Here is a 15,940-nt window from a genome sequence, read left to right on the forward strand (position 1 = left end):
GGGTTTATGGGGGGTTTTGTAAGGGTAAATATTTATTTTTCCCATTTTTGACGCTAAAAACACAAAACTTCATAATTTCTCTTCAAACCATTTTGTAAAGCTTAAAAAAAGAAATAATTTTGTATATTGAAGCGTTGCTGTATGCCCAACGGTTACGGAGATAATTAAAAAATTGTATATTTAAAATTTCCATGTTATTCTTATGGAGAATAAATAAACTGTTGTAGTTTACTTGTTTATGGATATAGTTTAACCAAATTTGGAAATTTTCTTGATTTCATACTAAGCTATCAACATTGCAATAAAAACACACCTCAATATCTTCCCTGTAGCAGCAAACCTAAGTACTCACTAAAATTAATGTTTATTGAAATAGAAAATAAATCTGGCAATTTTTGGGAAATATTTTAGTAGAAATCCAGCCAGGTAAATGGAAATTCACTTAGTCTGCAGGTTTGCTGCGGCGGGGGAATTTTATGCAATATAAATGTTTGCTGAAGCTAAATAAAAACTCATCTTCCGGTTGCTTTGTTGCAATGAAATTAAAACGCGTGTTGCATTTTGATTAGCATCATCTTGCATCATCTTTGAATGTTATTAAAATAAAATTGAAATATTTCTTCCTTATTCCGTTTATGTTGAATTAAAATGTTTGTTGATTGTTTTTATATTATCAGAATAATATCAATTTCTTGTTGTGTTTAGTCACCCAAAACATCGGTTATTGAGCCTAATGCAAAGTTACTGTATTTTAAATTATTCGTTTAGTTTAATCCATATCAGATTGCTAAACGAAGATCAACTTACAACTACGCTCTACCCATAAAACATTTTACAACCTGTAACTGAAGGCAACATGCTCAATATAACAAACAATTAAATCTGGAAAAGTTATCACGAATAGTACAATTATTTGTCAACTGTGAGTAGTTATAAGCCTTGAATTGATATTTGCTTATTTATATTCAAATGTTTTATTGCCTACGGAAATATTTCAGAGGAAAGAAGCTAACACGGATGAATGTTATAGCACAGAAAACATACTACTATGACCTGCCTGGTTATAGTAGTATGTTTTCTGTGGTTAGGCAAGACAAATAATAATGTTGGTTTCATTACATAATCCTAGATGCAAAAATATTAATTATATAGACAACAAGACAAATAAGACATAGCAAAACACCACAGTAGGGGGGTCAAAAGGACAAACATAAGAAGGAAGTTTTTGTCAAATACAGTATTCCCATATGCTACAGAATTGCCTAAATAAGGAGCTTCGTAGACAAAGAATCGAAATAGTATTCAAAACAAGGTATTTGGAACTCCCTGTCACAAACTTCCAAGGAATAAACTTGAAATGACAGGTGTTCACAAAATTAAATACAGTACAAAGATTGCCCAAGCCAGTATGTGGGGCAAACAGGTCGTGGGTTCGTTAACGAGCACAGACCCAAACCACGATTAATAAAACAAAATGCAGCGTTTGCCCAGCACTTAATCGACCTAAACAAAAATATGAATGATTGCTGACGGTCTAGAGGTGCTACATGTATAAAGGTACTTACTAGGTAGGTAGGTAGAAAAGGTACTTACATAAACACGTTAGAGGAATTTGAAAATTACAAAGTGTACCACAACGCCGCAAGTGGAAATTGCAGTTCCAGTCCTTATTAGCTAAGCAACCAAGAACCTGACCTTTGCCCCACTGATAACGTGGACAACAATAAGGATTGAGTCTGATCTGGTTCTTCAGTGTACTACCTGCGCCGGGATCGTCCGCGTCGCGTGATAGGCCTATCCCGTTTTAAATGTTTGTTTCGTTATTTATTTGTGTGCGTGTGTCAAGAATGTCTATGAATTTGTTACTCTTACGATTCTGTAACGGCGAAACATGAAGGTCAACCGACATCTACAATCAATTTGTATTACATTACGAGGTAAATAAGTGTACTAATTTAATCATTCCAGTCCTGGGCCCCTCGACATGAATTTTAATGATTTAATGCAGTGGGAGAGTATGTTTGATTAGTTTAGCTTTCTTTGGAAAACAATTGCAAGATGTTTTATTATCCTAGCCCGGGTTGGGTGTATTTGGCGTGTTTTGACTGCAACAACGAACACATGCCTTAGACGCTGACCGGCTCCAAACAAACTGCGCTAAAAATGTCATATAAATCAACAAAATACGTTTGTACAATGTTTGGATTAAATGTATCACCACAAACAGGACAAGATAGCATAAATGAAATTAAGATCTGGGGTGTAAAGATTACCTCAACAATAAATTCCGGGAAAGCCCGCAGGGGTAGTTTTGGTAGGGGGTCTTATCGACCTCTATAATCGCTGGTCTACACAATGATCGGTATTTTAAAACAACGTATAAAATACTTAATTAGTTAAATTTGGTTGGGAAAACACCCAGTTACTAAGTAGGCCTATCGAATAATTAAGTTTCATTGGACTAGCAAATTTTACAGAAGACAGGGAAGTATGAAAGGTGGACAGGACTACAGAACCACCCTGTTTAAAGATATGCCAACATTTTTAAAACGATTGAACGATGCCTTGATTAGCCAAAAGTTACATTCACGAGTTTTTTTAATTACCTCAACGAGGGAGTTTTAGAATTCAAACCACTTTTGTTATGAAACACCCTTTTGTTGTGTTTAGAGCTAGAATACTTGTATTGTTATGAATGTAATATTTGGCCTGCTAATAGCAAAACGTGTTGATAAGATCTGATTCTCATTGAAAATTTTCAAATCTGACTAATGACAAGACAAGAATAAACACATTCTGATAACATTGCCATCATAACACTGGTGTTAATTATGAAACAATTTGTAACTCTAAACCTTGTAGGTTTACGCAATACCATCTGTAGGATGACTAAAGAACCGGTTAATGTTCATTTGTGGTACACCCGGCAAAACATACCATCAAAGATCCGCACTATTGTCAGCTGTTTGGGCAATGCTTCGCAGATCTCAAATCAGCCGATTCCGTTTATCTTCTAAGTACGTATCAGTAACTGCTTCGATATGGACTTTTCGTGTACATACTGACAGCGACTAACCTTCATATAGTCACGGTTAGTTGCAAACAGACGGCAACAGCGCCACAACAAACCTAACCTCGCCGTCGAATCAATAACAATCGGACAACGCGACAATTGCATTGCGCTGTTATCTCCCTTACGAACGGTTATCGATTTGTAGGTGGTGATAAAAAAAGTAAGTAATGCGGGGAAGCGATTCCTTTGTGTGTGAGGGGAAGGGAGCGCGCCGCGGACATCAGATCGGACCTCCTCAATCGATATACTGTACTGTACGGCGTATGTCGTATGTCGCGTCACACTGCGTTAGCGTTACAGCGACAGCGTTACTGCGTTATGTTTACACGGCGACACCGGGCGTATCCATGGTGACCCGGGATAAATAGGGTAGTGGGTAATAACGATCGGAGAGTAGGTTATGTGCGCAGTGACTTACCGAGTCGGAGTAATCCTAGACGTTTGGTCTGTGCACTATCCTACACTGTACACTAACACTGACACTACACACTAGAAGCACTGAGACACCTACACTAACCGCGATGGCGAGAGGACGACTGACGAGTGACGACTGTGCGAGTGCGACTGTGGGGAGGCTACATTATAGAACAGTCGAGTCAATAATCATACCACCCCTCCCTCCAGTCCGCGGCCGAGCTCTCTCTCACCTCGCGCTCGCGGCATACACCTCTCTTCTTCTATTCCGGTTGCATTTCTCACTGAAAATAGTCGCCGGTGGTCAGAAGGAGGGGGGGCTGTCACTCACGCACGCACTCGCCCGTCCCGGTTTCTTGGCTCCGGCGCTGCTCCGCTACAATCACAATCCTTGCATTATCGTCGACAGTGCTCACTGCTCAGACCGATTACATGTTAACGATGCGTTAGTTTATCTAGGTAAAAGTTGTTAACGCATCGGAGAATGACTGTCATTGCACAAGTGACCATTGAGACGTTTCTGATTCTGAGCTTATCTCGTAGTCATTGGGCATTAAATGTGGTAAATCTTTTAAGCTGATCAAGGTAATTTTCGTAATTGAATATAACTAAAATGTAATTGACTCACAGGAGTATGTAATTAAACTTTTAAACGCTTTCATCTACTTTTCCTGGTCATCGTCGTTCGATTGTTCTGGTCTATCACAAACCTGTTATAAACTGTAGGTCTTCGTAACACAACATTCTACGCATATAAGTATATTATTATTTGAATAAACCTTTGTAAAAAGGAAGTTAAAACACTTCACACACAAATGTAAGGGATTTGAACAGATGACACGTCAACAATGGGATACAATTGAAAATCGCCTAAAAAGTACGAGTAGAAGTAATTATATCGTGTACAGTGTAAGGAGCGTGCGTTTAATCGATCGAACCGGCGACTCAAATATTTGATAAATAATAAGTGATACATTGCAAGCACTGTCACAGACGAATTTAGAAGTAGAGATATTCAACAATTATGAGCAAATTACACAATTCGTGTTTTTTTGTTTTTACCACGATTTGAATTTTGTTTGTATAAAGTTTGTTTTTGCTAAAATTTATAACTGAATTGCAGTTTTTCTATTAAGTTTCTAGGGAAAATCGATTGAAAAAATGATAGCCAATTTTTATACATGCATACAAACCTACATACCTACAATACACCTATATAACTGATGTACAAACCTATATAATTACTGTAAAATAGATAAAGGATTGCTCATGTGAATAGTGGGATAAGGGTGAAAAACATTTCAATTGGGGGGGACATCCTACAATCCACAAACATGGGGGGGTGAACCATATACTTTAGGGGAGGCACTACTGAAAAAAAAAATATATATATATGCTCTGTCTCTCTCCCCTTCAAAATTTTAATTTTAACTGCTAGAATACATCAAACCATTAAAACACATTCAATATGAAAACCAAGCTAACAGTATATTTCCAATTGGAATCACAACCCTCTCCAAACATGTTTTAGTGTAATAACAATTTCTCAATTGAAGTAGGCCTACAAATAAACTCAAACTTGAGACATTTTGATGACTGTTGTCAGATTATCTGCTAGGCAAAACTGTCTCATAAATAAACAGTAGGCATTTAATTAATTGATTGCATTCTTCTAAATTACAATAAACTTCAGATTTCTCCTTTTTAGTCAGGAAATCCCCCTTTTATAATATGTTCCAATGTTTCACAATGAGAACTTTAAATGGTAATTACGAAAGAAAAATCTCTTCACATAAATGGTGGCAGATTCTTACCTTATCAGATGTATTCGACAGAAACAATCTGAAAAAAAATATTACTCTAAAGTTACAAACACATGACTTAAAATTTCAAAAAAAAACTATATTAATAACTTATACTTCTCTTTCATTGATAACCCATAGACTAATTTGCTATCTGCAAAACTTAAAAAAACCATAAATGAACGATTGAACATTTAGGGGTTTTATAATTAATTAAAATTACAAAAAATATGGAACAAGATTGATTTAGGAGAAAATATCCATTTAAAGGACCACGAAGATGGTAATTCACACCAACAAGGATTGATGAAATGAGCAGACTGTACGTTTCAAACTAACTAGAAAAAAACCTTAAATAAGGTAAAATTGCACACTCTTCAATCCTTTTAGCGAATTTCCCATAACCCATAAACCACCTATTCGAACGAGTTCGCGAAGCAGCATGATCGGACCATGGGAACGCGGGTTTAAGGGGAGTTTTATGGGGTAAAAATTGGGGTTTCCCATTTTTTACCCTAAAAAAATTAAATTTTGCAATTTATTTCCAAACCATTTTGTAGGGCTCAAAAGAACAAACAATTTAGTATATTGAAGCGTTGCCATGCGCCTAATGGTTACGGAGAAAACTCCGAAAATTGTAAATTTATAATTCCTATGTATTTATTACGGAGAATAAGAAAACTTGTTGTAGTTTGCTTGTTTATGAACATATTTTGATCAAATTTGGAAAATGTATTTATTGCATACTAAACTATTTAACATTTTACTAAAACACTTTTTTACCCTCCCTGTCTAAACTCGTGCTATTAAATAGGGAATAAATGTGATATTTTTAATGAGATATATTATATAGTGTAAATCCAATCAGGCAAATGGAAATTCGCTCTAGTCTGCAGGTTTGCTGTGGCGGGGGTATTTTCATAATCTCTCTAAAAGAAACACTTGAAGACTATTTAATAATTTAATATGAAACTTGTGAGCATAAATGCACTTGTAATATTTTAGCAAATTTAAAAGAAAATATTTGTTAACGATAAAAAAATTATATTCCACTAAATTAGTCTATGTTTTAAAATTCGCTAAAAGAACTAATGAAAAACAGTAATTGCTTCTTAACAAGCCATAAAAAACAACACAACCTAACCTCATAGGGATGAGAGGAAGGGGGTGGGTATCAGCTGATAATAATGTGCTGCATCCCCCAAAACACATATAAACTATCCAATTTTATCTAAGGGTTTGAATTTGGAACTTCTTTGACCTTGGGTCAAAATGTGAATCATGCAAGTTGCTAATATTATAAAAAGATCCATACAATTTATGATGTGGAGGAAATTAAAGACAATAGACAAAACTTACTAATAGAATAAATATAATTTGGGGCTTTTTTATGAATTTACTATATGATAATAATCAGTAGTGTTTTGGAAGTTGCTAATATTATAAAAAGATCTATAAAATTTATGATGTGGAGGAAATTAAAGACAATAGATAAAACTTACTAATAGAATAAATATAATTTGGGGCTTCTTTAGGAATTTACTATATGATAATAATCAGTAGTGTTTTGGTTTTTTAAGTAAAAAATTGAGTTAACAAAATCAATTTTTTTATATCGACACAGCTCTATTATTTGGTATTAAGTATTCCAGATGACAAAACACTTTAAACTTCTTTTTGTACCTAATTTTGTTTAAAATTTTAAAGTATCTACTGGATTGGTTATATTCACACATTTTCCACATGATAATTTGTTTAAACTTAAATTGTAATTGTGAACACCAAAACATGTAAATAGCGATGGACCAAAAGAAAACATAACACACAAACCTAAGCCCCTTGGATCGGAGATGGAGTAAGAGTATTTATAGATTGTTAGCACCAACATAAATTCTACACAAGTAGTCGTAAAACACCTTTTAGTATGATTGTGTTTAGTATTACAGAGCAGGTAATTTTCAATGTTTATCCACATTTGCTTATTTACAGACACTGTTTTGAAATGTTACCCTCTGCATAAAGACTTAAAATACACAAGTTTAGTCTGGTCCAATAACAAATGTAATTCTATTAACAAATTAAATTCAGTTTTTTGTCATTAGTGAGTTGGTTATAATTTCTTATTAACTCCTGAGCATTACTATAGCCATATACTAAGCAGCACAAGTAGACTCCCCATCCCATTGTAAATTTTGAAGCTTGTTTTTCGTGTCTAGTTCATGTACCCACACTGATCGCTAGGGTAGACAAAATTTTGTTTCTATTATTTTAGGGTTTTTTTTCATTGTATTGTGCTTTACTATTTAGTTATATACTAGGAGACCAGTTATTGTTTATGATTTTATTGTTTTATTATATTATTTATTTATTATTATATTTAAATGAGATTTTAAATGACAAAAATAACAAGAAACAAATTGTAAACAAAACACAACCTCTACAATTGGACGTACAGAACTAACAATAAAATTGGCTTCAGCTGTTCCATAAGGATGACAAATCTACTAATAAAGTATGTTTTATCTATGCTATAGCCTACCAACATACTGATACTTCAATGTGTGTAGTAGTAACTTGAGGTCGCAAACAATTATTGCTCACGTATTAAACTAGGCCTATAAGCCTGATTGTAACGCATGACACACAAATGGGTGAAATATTATCAAGTGGCAAGGTATAGAAAACTTTCACACTGAATAAGGCTAACTGTTTGTTTTTTTTTTTTGTAGTTTGACTGTCAAAAACTGTAATTACCTAATTAGTGTGATGTTTTGTATTCCCATCAATGTTCCCCACACTGAGATTGACTATGAACAAGCGAAACATAAAGAACTAGGGCAATAGACAAGTGTTTGTGTAAAGATCACCCATTAATTAAGTTACGTCTTCAAGTTACTGAGTATTAAGTTACTTAGTACTCAGTTGCAAATCATTAGTGTTAGCAAGTATTCATAAAGCACAATGTAAAACTCACTGCATGTTAATAGTATTAAAAATGATGCATGTAATTGATTGTAAAAATGGTGATATTGCCGTGAATAAATAAAAAAATAACAAGTTAGGGGGTCTTTTAAAGAATAAGGTCCCAGTATTTTAAGGTACACTGCGGCGTAAGTTAAGCTTATGGCAAATAAAAATAGCCCCGCCACAGCTACTCTTCAGGCTAAGGGGATTTAAATTTTCCTGTTTAGATTTTCACAAAAAATGTCCTTAAAATGTCAAATTTATTCCCTATTTAACAAATGGTTTAACAAGTACTTAGGTTTTTTCCACAAGGAAAATAGTTAAGTGGTGTTTTTTAGAGAAATGTTAGTAGTATAGTGTGAAATAAATAAATATCCCGAATTTGATCAAAATATATCGATAAGCAAGCAACTACGACAGTTGAATTTATTCTCCAAAAGAATAACATGGGAATTATAATTTGAGGTTTTTTTTTATTTTCTACATAACCATTAATTGTACAACAATGTGTCAATGTATTTCTTTTGAGCCACCTACAAAATGGATAAGAAATTAAATACAGAAATTTTAGATTTAGAGGGTAAAAAATTGGAAAAGCCAATCTTTACCCTATAAAACCTCATTCCCATAGTCTGATCGTGCTGGTCAGCAAACTCGTTTTAATAAATGTAGGGTGATTTTTATTAATTTCCATTAGACACATATACATATACTTATATGATTTCGAATGGATGATGTTTTTATATGATTTGAATGCATAATGTTTTCAATATATGTATTTAACTATTATCTTTGTTATAAAATAAAAGGGAATAAATGTTGAAGTAATATATAATTTTTTTAGGCTATTAGAGGACTCCATAGAAACACCGAGGGTCTAATGATCTTTGCATTGGTAGGAGAGTGCAAGTTAGGCTGATTTTGACCAGTTAGGGAAAATAGTCGGTCGAACCTTAAGACTCTTGTAAATTCCTTCCACCATTGGTCCAGTTGGGTATCAGCCGGTTTGGACGCCCATAGTCACCAGTTTAGTATGTTAATAACTAGCAAGCAACATATGAAACATACCAATGGTACTTCAGTCTTAAAATCCAGTAACGAGAAAGACTCAATTTATGTTCAAAAAAAGATGACAGTTCAATAGATAACTGTTGAACCTTGCAAAAACCTAAACTTGTCCAAATCTTGGTTTATCAACCAATTGTAAAGTTCACAATCCAAGCTGCTCATGTAGGCATAATGAAAATTCTAAATCATTATTAAAAACTAAATTCTTTTAATAGGTAGAGTTAGTAGTTGATCTCACCAGACCTACGCTACTTATACTAGTTATGTACAGAGTGTAGGTATATATCTTATTTTTATACTGTATCCTAATTTGGTTTGCAGTGTCAAATGCAATCCGTTTTTCCTAGGAAAGACCTCGAAGTATATGATAATAAACACAACCACTGTCGATTACTCCACTACATTGTGTTGTATGGTGAAGACAAGTGTGAGGGAGAGGGCTCAAAGCTTCCTTTCTCTAAGTAGGCCTACAAGTCGCCGGCACAAATTAAAACTCATCCGAATCCCCAATTCTGGAGCAAGAAAAATTTGCTTCTAGCCTACTGTTTGATGGCGACGTCAAAAGTATTACAGATCATCTTCAGTAGGTCTTTCTTTTTTGCTTACACGTGAGCCATTTTTAATTTTTTAGTTATCTTTTAATACTTAAATACTTTTTAGTGAAATGGCGACCATACAAAGTAGGTATTTTAAGCCAAGTATGAATGGAGATGAGTGTGTAGGATGAGTGGTGCGATCTTGTAGTCTTGTTAGTAACTAAGGCCGACATATTCCTTAGACACAGCTGTTAATTAATAGCCCATAGGGCCTACAGCTAATGGCAACTAAGGGACCTACAGTTTATAGTGGAATCCGAACGACATTTTTGCCTTTGGTATATACGAATAGGTATAATTATCAGGATAGTACTGCGGATAGTCGTAGTACTCACCTGTGCGGACGTTAATCCACACCAGGGAGTATCGCATCCACAGTGCATACCTTTAAATATCCACAATTCGTGACCTCCAAGTAGCTGGATTACAGGACGACGCCACCCGTCCCAGTCTTACATATTGTATCGGATTTTAAGATACTAATTACTATAATATTAAAAGTCACAAGTGATACTAAACCGATTGATCATGCAACAAATATTTCTGCTACTGTATACGGTTTCCTTAACAATTTCAAACCATGTTAAAGCCAAATTAAGAAAAACTGATTTGTGTTGCGCTATATCTACTGTATTAGGCTACTAAATTAAATAATTTGCAACACAAAAATATTAAAATCGTATTTTTAAAACAGTTCTCTGGGAGGAAAAAGATTATAAAATAATCGATGAATACTTTGCTATAGCCTACCATAATGTTGAACCTAAAATAACATAGAATTTACATTATGATAATCTTCTGAGATATTTCCCAGACCTAGTCTCTCTGAGAAGCGATCTGGCTATAAAACGGATATTGTTGCAGTCAAAAGAATGCATTCTTTACTGTTTGCTAATGATGTAAAAATCTTTTGTCATATCTTTAGAAGATGACTGCATACGGATACAGGAAGATCTCCGCATGGTTGATCACTGGTGCCAGACCAACAGAATGACAGATAGAAACAGGACGTATACATTGTACTATGAATTGTACATCTCCATTGATTTGGCCTGTTGCATTACATATGTACATGGCAATAAACTATTTGAATTTGAATGAAACTGAACATTAAGAAGTGTCAAGTAATAACCTTCCACCGTTGCCATTCTCCTATAAAATTGGACTACAAAATGTGTGGTGAGCCCATAACTCAAGTTCAGGAGGTAAAGAACCTAGGAGTCATTTTGACACCCTCGATAAACCCTGAGTCCCATGAAACTCACATCTGCAGCAGAGCGAATAGAATGCTTGGCTTTGTCTTCCGCTATTCGAGACATTTTAGTGATACGATGGCTCTGAATACCTTCTATTATGATTTGATGCGCCAGATTCTAGAGTATGCCCCACCGCTATGGAACCCCCAAGAAAAATATTTAATTGAAGAACTGAAGAGCATTCAAAGAAGATTTACAAAAATGGTCGGGGTTAGGAACGGATTTCCTTATCAGCACGTCCCAATTGAAGACATTTCTTGGGATCTGGGGCTCCAGTCTCTTGCGAGTCGCAGATTTTCTGCTGACATAGTCCTGCTACGCAAGATCTTCAATTGCAAGGTTGGCTGTCCTGACATCCTGCGCCCGGTCTTATTCAAGTCACCATCATCCATCCGATCCAGTGACCTGTGTGTGAGGTAATACAACCGTACCAACTACACAGCAAATAGTACGATGTCTAACTCTCAAAGATCTGGCAACAGTGTTGCTGAATCTGCTGACTTCTTCTGCGACAGTTTGGCAGCTCTTAGGAGGAGGATTGCTCGTCTTCTGCAGGAGCGACTTAATTTATTAGTTGTTATGTCGTTATATATTCTATCACGTGTTATTTTATTTTTTTTAAATATATATTGACTGTTTTCTTATGTAAAAATGTAGACCTAATTGTTGCAGACATTCATACGTATATATACAAACATACATACGTAAACGGAGTATTAGCACTGTTTAAATGGAGAAAAGTGGTCCATGCATTTGGAAAAGAAGACATTTCTCTGTTATTATTTATCCATTATTAACAAATAAGGTATCATTGAAAACTACATAAAATTTACTAACTTTTTTTGTCTCTTACAATTTTTTTGTTAAGTTAACGGTTTGCGTAAAATTTGGCATAAAATATTTTAAATGGCTACCATTTTGAAACGGTTAATGATTTTTTAGTATAATTTTAAACAAAGATAAGCTTTAATAAGATTATCATTTCAGCAAAATCTCAACGCTGTATCTCAAACCGTTAAGGAGTTAATAATGTTTTTTTTTTTAAACACATAAATGCCGACAGTCGGTAAACTAGACACCACAGACCCATGTTCCTATGGTGAAATGTGTTTGTCTTGACCTAAGAAATAACGCTATGTACATGTGTCCAGAGAGTTACGAGACACCCTGTATAATGTTCAGTTTGGCTTCATTTAGGCCTATCTGTTATTTATTTTGTCAGGCCTAGGCCTATATAATTTAATTTACTGGTATCGTTATTTATATATTTTTACATATAGGTACTTATTTTTATAGGGTACCGTACATAGGCTATATATACCTATTCATTTATTTCTGGTATATTTATTGTATTAAAATCTATTTTAATTTCATGTAGTCATTTGAGAGAAATGTATTCATGACTATTTTATAAAATTGGAGATTTCCGTTGGTATGTAAAATAAAATAAAACACTCAATCACATTTACTGAATGTAATATGAACAACATCGTAATAAATTAAATTAAATCATATTAGGCTACAAGTAGAAGGTAGAAGGAGGGTTGGAGGTATTGTAGGCACAGTGAGCAACTTATAAGGTAGGCCTACTGATACATTAGGCAGTATAGCCTTTTTCACACAAATGCGGTCCAGGCTTGTTTCGGAACGTCCATCCGGGCTACCCCAGGAGGCCCTTTTCAAGTCCCAGGCTAATGTTTAGTTATTTTTAGTAGGTATATTTGTGATTGAAATTAATAAAAGAAAAGTGGTTAACATATCCTTGCATGTTGTATCAGTAGCCTACAGTACAATACTCCTGTGGCAGAGACATTTGGATCCATGTGGTGTGTTGTGTAAAGGGCCAATTGATTGTGTTTTCAAAAGTTATGGTAACAGCTTTGGGTTGAGGAAGAGAAGTAGGCCTATTAAACGTTTGTAGCATGTTTACGTTTATCAGAGTTTAACTCTGATCACACCTCTCGTGATTCCTACATTACGTCAACATGACTGTGGTATGCTTTCATTGTTATAGTGAATTTTTCCATTTAGGTAAGAAGCCATTATGGTAGGTGGCACAGTAGGCTAACACCTAGACTCGGGATCAATTTACTTTTTTGTGTTGTTGGCCCCAGAGGACAGAAACAGTAATTGCCATTGTAGCCTTTAGTTTACCTTATGTACTTTTTCTACACTTAGTGTTTTGGCTATACTACGTTACGTTTCGGTAGGCAAGGAAACTCCTCCCGTTAACTAAATTAATCTATGTTGACTTAACTACCCTATCAATACCCCCCAAAACCTTTTCCCTAACCTACCCAACTTTTCCGCCCTTTTTCTAAAAAATATTCTAGGTTGATAGGTTAGGTTAGGCTCAGAGAAGTAAGGAAACTAACAAAGTTACATTTAAGTGGTGTCTAGCCACGAGTCGCTGGTGTCTAGGGCAAAGTCTAAAAGCCGCCGCACTTGCCCTCTAGTACTATAACACTCACGGTAGAGGAAGACCCTGTGCCTTTTGCGAAAGGAACATAGTGCTCACCGTTTGGGTTCTTCCTTCCTCGTCACAAGTAATTTCCTGCACAACTTACTAGAGCTAAAAGCACTTGGTCATCTTAAAAACAAGTTTCCTTTGTATACCTTACTCATGCGGGTTTGGGTGGTTAACTTAATGCAGATCAAGAGTTAACTTATTCACTTGAAAACAGGAGGAGTTGCCTTACCTCACGAAACGTGGTGTAATCAAAACACTTGACATAGGGAAAAGTCTATAAACTATAATTAAAATAAGCTAGTTATTCTTCACAATCATGCACTTTAAAACACTAATCCTACCAGATATGTAAAATTGTGATTGCTATAGCCTAACTTTAACTGTAATTAATAACTTAAATGTTTGCTACAGCGGGGATATTAGGCTATATCCCATCACTGGCCTCAAAACCGAACTGATATAGCCTACTTACCTATAATATTACTTCATCAAACTAATGAAGTGCACGGTGTTAATTTCAAAAAGAGAACTCAACCACTGACAGAGGCTGACAAAATTACTGGTTTACTTCCACGCAACAAAAGGGGTCCAGAATGGAAGTTTAAGTTCGTCTGGGTGTTCTTTGTGCCCAGGAAGAGGTGTGTAGACGAAACCGCACTAGTGTGAACCCGTAAGATACAAAAACTGTTTCATCTGATGTGGCCCAGGCTTGGAACGCACCGGTGTGAAATAAGGCTTAATTGGTGTCAGACTTGTCGTAACGATTGACTGGGGGGAGAGGTTAAATCTATTGACTTATGTGTCCATAAGATCAAATTACTTACCCGTAGGCTACTGATATTGGAAGCTTTGATTTATTACTCAAATCTGAAGTTTGTACTGAGGAGGAATAGGCTAGGCCTAGGCCTACGACCAAATGCTAGGGTTATTCTGACGCTCTGGCTCTCAAGGCTTACCGACCTAAACATCATTGTCTTGTATGATTGTAAACACACAGCATGATGAATAATTATTTGGATAGCTTAGTTTGCCCTTTAAACTAGGGCTTACAGGGCCTAGGCCTATGAGAGATAGGCCTAGGCCTACCTAGCTAGGCCTAAATGTCTCTAAAACCTCATGTCCGTAAATAAACAACTAAACGTTGAACCTTTATTTATCTTATGTTGTAAGGAATGAAGAGGCCTACCTTTCATTGACGACGAGTGAATCTGATTTCCATAAACCATCCAGTGGGAATCACAACACTCAATGTTAGTTCGACCTAATGTAACGAAATAACTTGTACACAACCAAACATAAAGAGATAAGATGTCTTGCCACTTAACTAATAGTGATGTTAACCAACTATGCCCAGTTCAAGTTTATCAGGTCACTAACTATCACAAATTGAGATGAAAACCAAGTGGCACTCCCCGAATGTCGTTCATCACACTACGAACATAGATAGGCCATGTCGCAGCATCATAGCTTAAACCACTTTTTCTCTTTCGTTCCGTTTGCCCATTCCCTTCCCTTCTTTATCTTCTGCTTCTCTTCTTTCCTTAAAGATGAAGATTCAAGACTCGATGGGCTGTTACCAACCTACTGAACCAAAACTTTGTAAACTGAATAATATAAATAAAAACACCACTATGTAGTATTTACTTGTATTAATATTTATTGAGGTGATCTAATTGAGAGCTCCCACGAAGGGGTCCTAAGAAAATTCAAGACGGCAAATATTATGTTTGAAAGCAAATATATAAATCCCAAAACATTAAGTACTGTTTTATTTCATATAAATTTGGATACTATCACGGTAATACTATGTGGTTAAAAAGTTCTCTCCAGAACTGTTTGAATACACATCTTTTTACCTTCATCTTGCATCCACCACTAGTATTCACGAATCTGTGTAACATAGTTTATTCATAGTACAAATAACACGAGGGTAGAATATTATGGAAATTCCATCCATTCTGTCTCTGCTCTTAGCTTCCCTATGTCTCTTCGCACTTGGTCCTGCCATCTTAGATGAGGTCGTCCTCCCCGAGGGAGATTTTCAGACACCATTCTTAGCGTAGAATCTTCTTCTCTTCTCTTCACATGACCAGCCCATCTCAGTCTCCTGCTTTTTATTTGTGCTATTATATCTGGGTCTGTATAGATTAGATTTCCCTCAAGTCTTTGTTTGTTCTGATCCTCCACACCCCATTTGCGTTGATGGAACCGTAGATAGTTCTTAGTATTTTGTTTTAAAAAACAATTATTTTCTTTTGGTTGTTCTTCGTCAATGTCCAGGTTTCAGATCCATAGAG

At 35.4% G+C, this 15,940-nt stretch overlaps 1 protein-coding gene across 8 annotated transcripts in view; it reads right to left on the minus strand.

Annotated features, from left to right (window-relative positions):
* LOC128998324 (bromodomain adjacent to zinc finger domain protein 2A) overlaps positions 1–15,107 on the minus strand; it is a 120,567-nt gene extending 105,460 nt beyond the window's left edge. For 5 of the 8 annotated variants that reach the window (XM_054424426.1, XM_054424424.1, XM_054424425.1 and 2 more), the window contains exons 1-2: positions 14,830–15,107; positions 5,302–5,329 (exon numbers count right to left, since the gene is read on the minus strand). The gene's annotated coding sequence lies outside the window, so the exon portion shown is untranslated. Of the gene's footprint in view, positions 1–1,593; positions 1,641–2,937; positions 3,169–3,491; positions 3,826–5,301; positions 5,330–14,829 lie in introns of those variants that run through there. The other 3 variants (XM_054424420.1, XM_054424419.1, XM_054424421.1) reach the window with 3 other exon arrangements.
* Positions 15,108–15,940: the final 833 nt, after the last annotated feature.

The sequence above is a fragment of the Macrosteles quadrilineatus genome, unplaced genomic scaffold, assembly GCF_028750875.1.
Source record: "Macrosteles quadrilineatus isolate MER2022 unplaced genomic scaffold, UCM_ALF_1.0 Scaffold_7__1_contigs__length_78375512, whole genome shotgun sequence".
NCBI lineage: Eukaryota > Metazoa > Arthropoda > Insecta > Hemiptera > Cicadellidae > Macrosteles > Macrosteles quadrilineatus.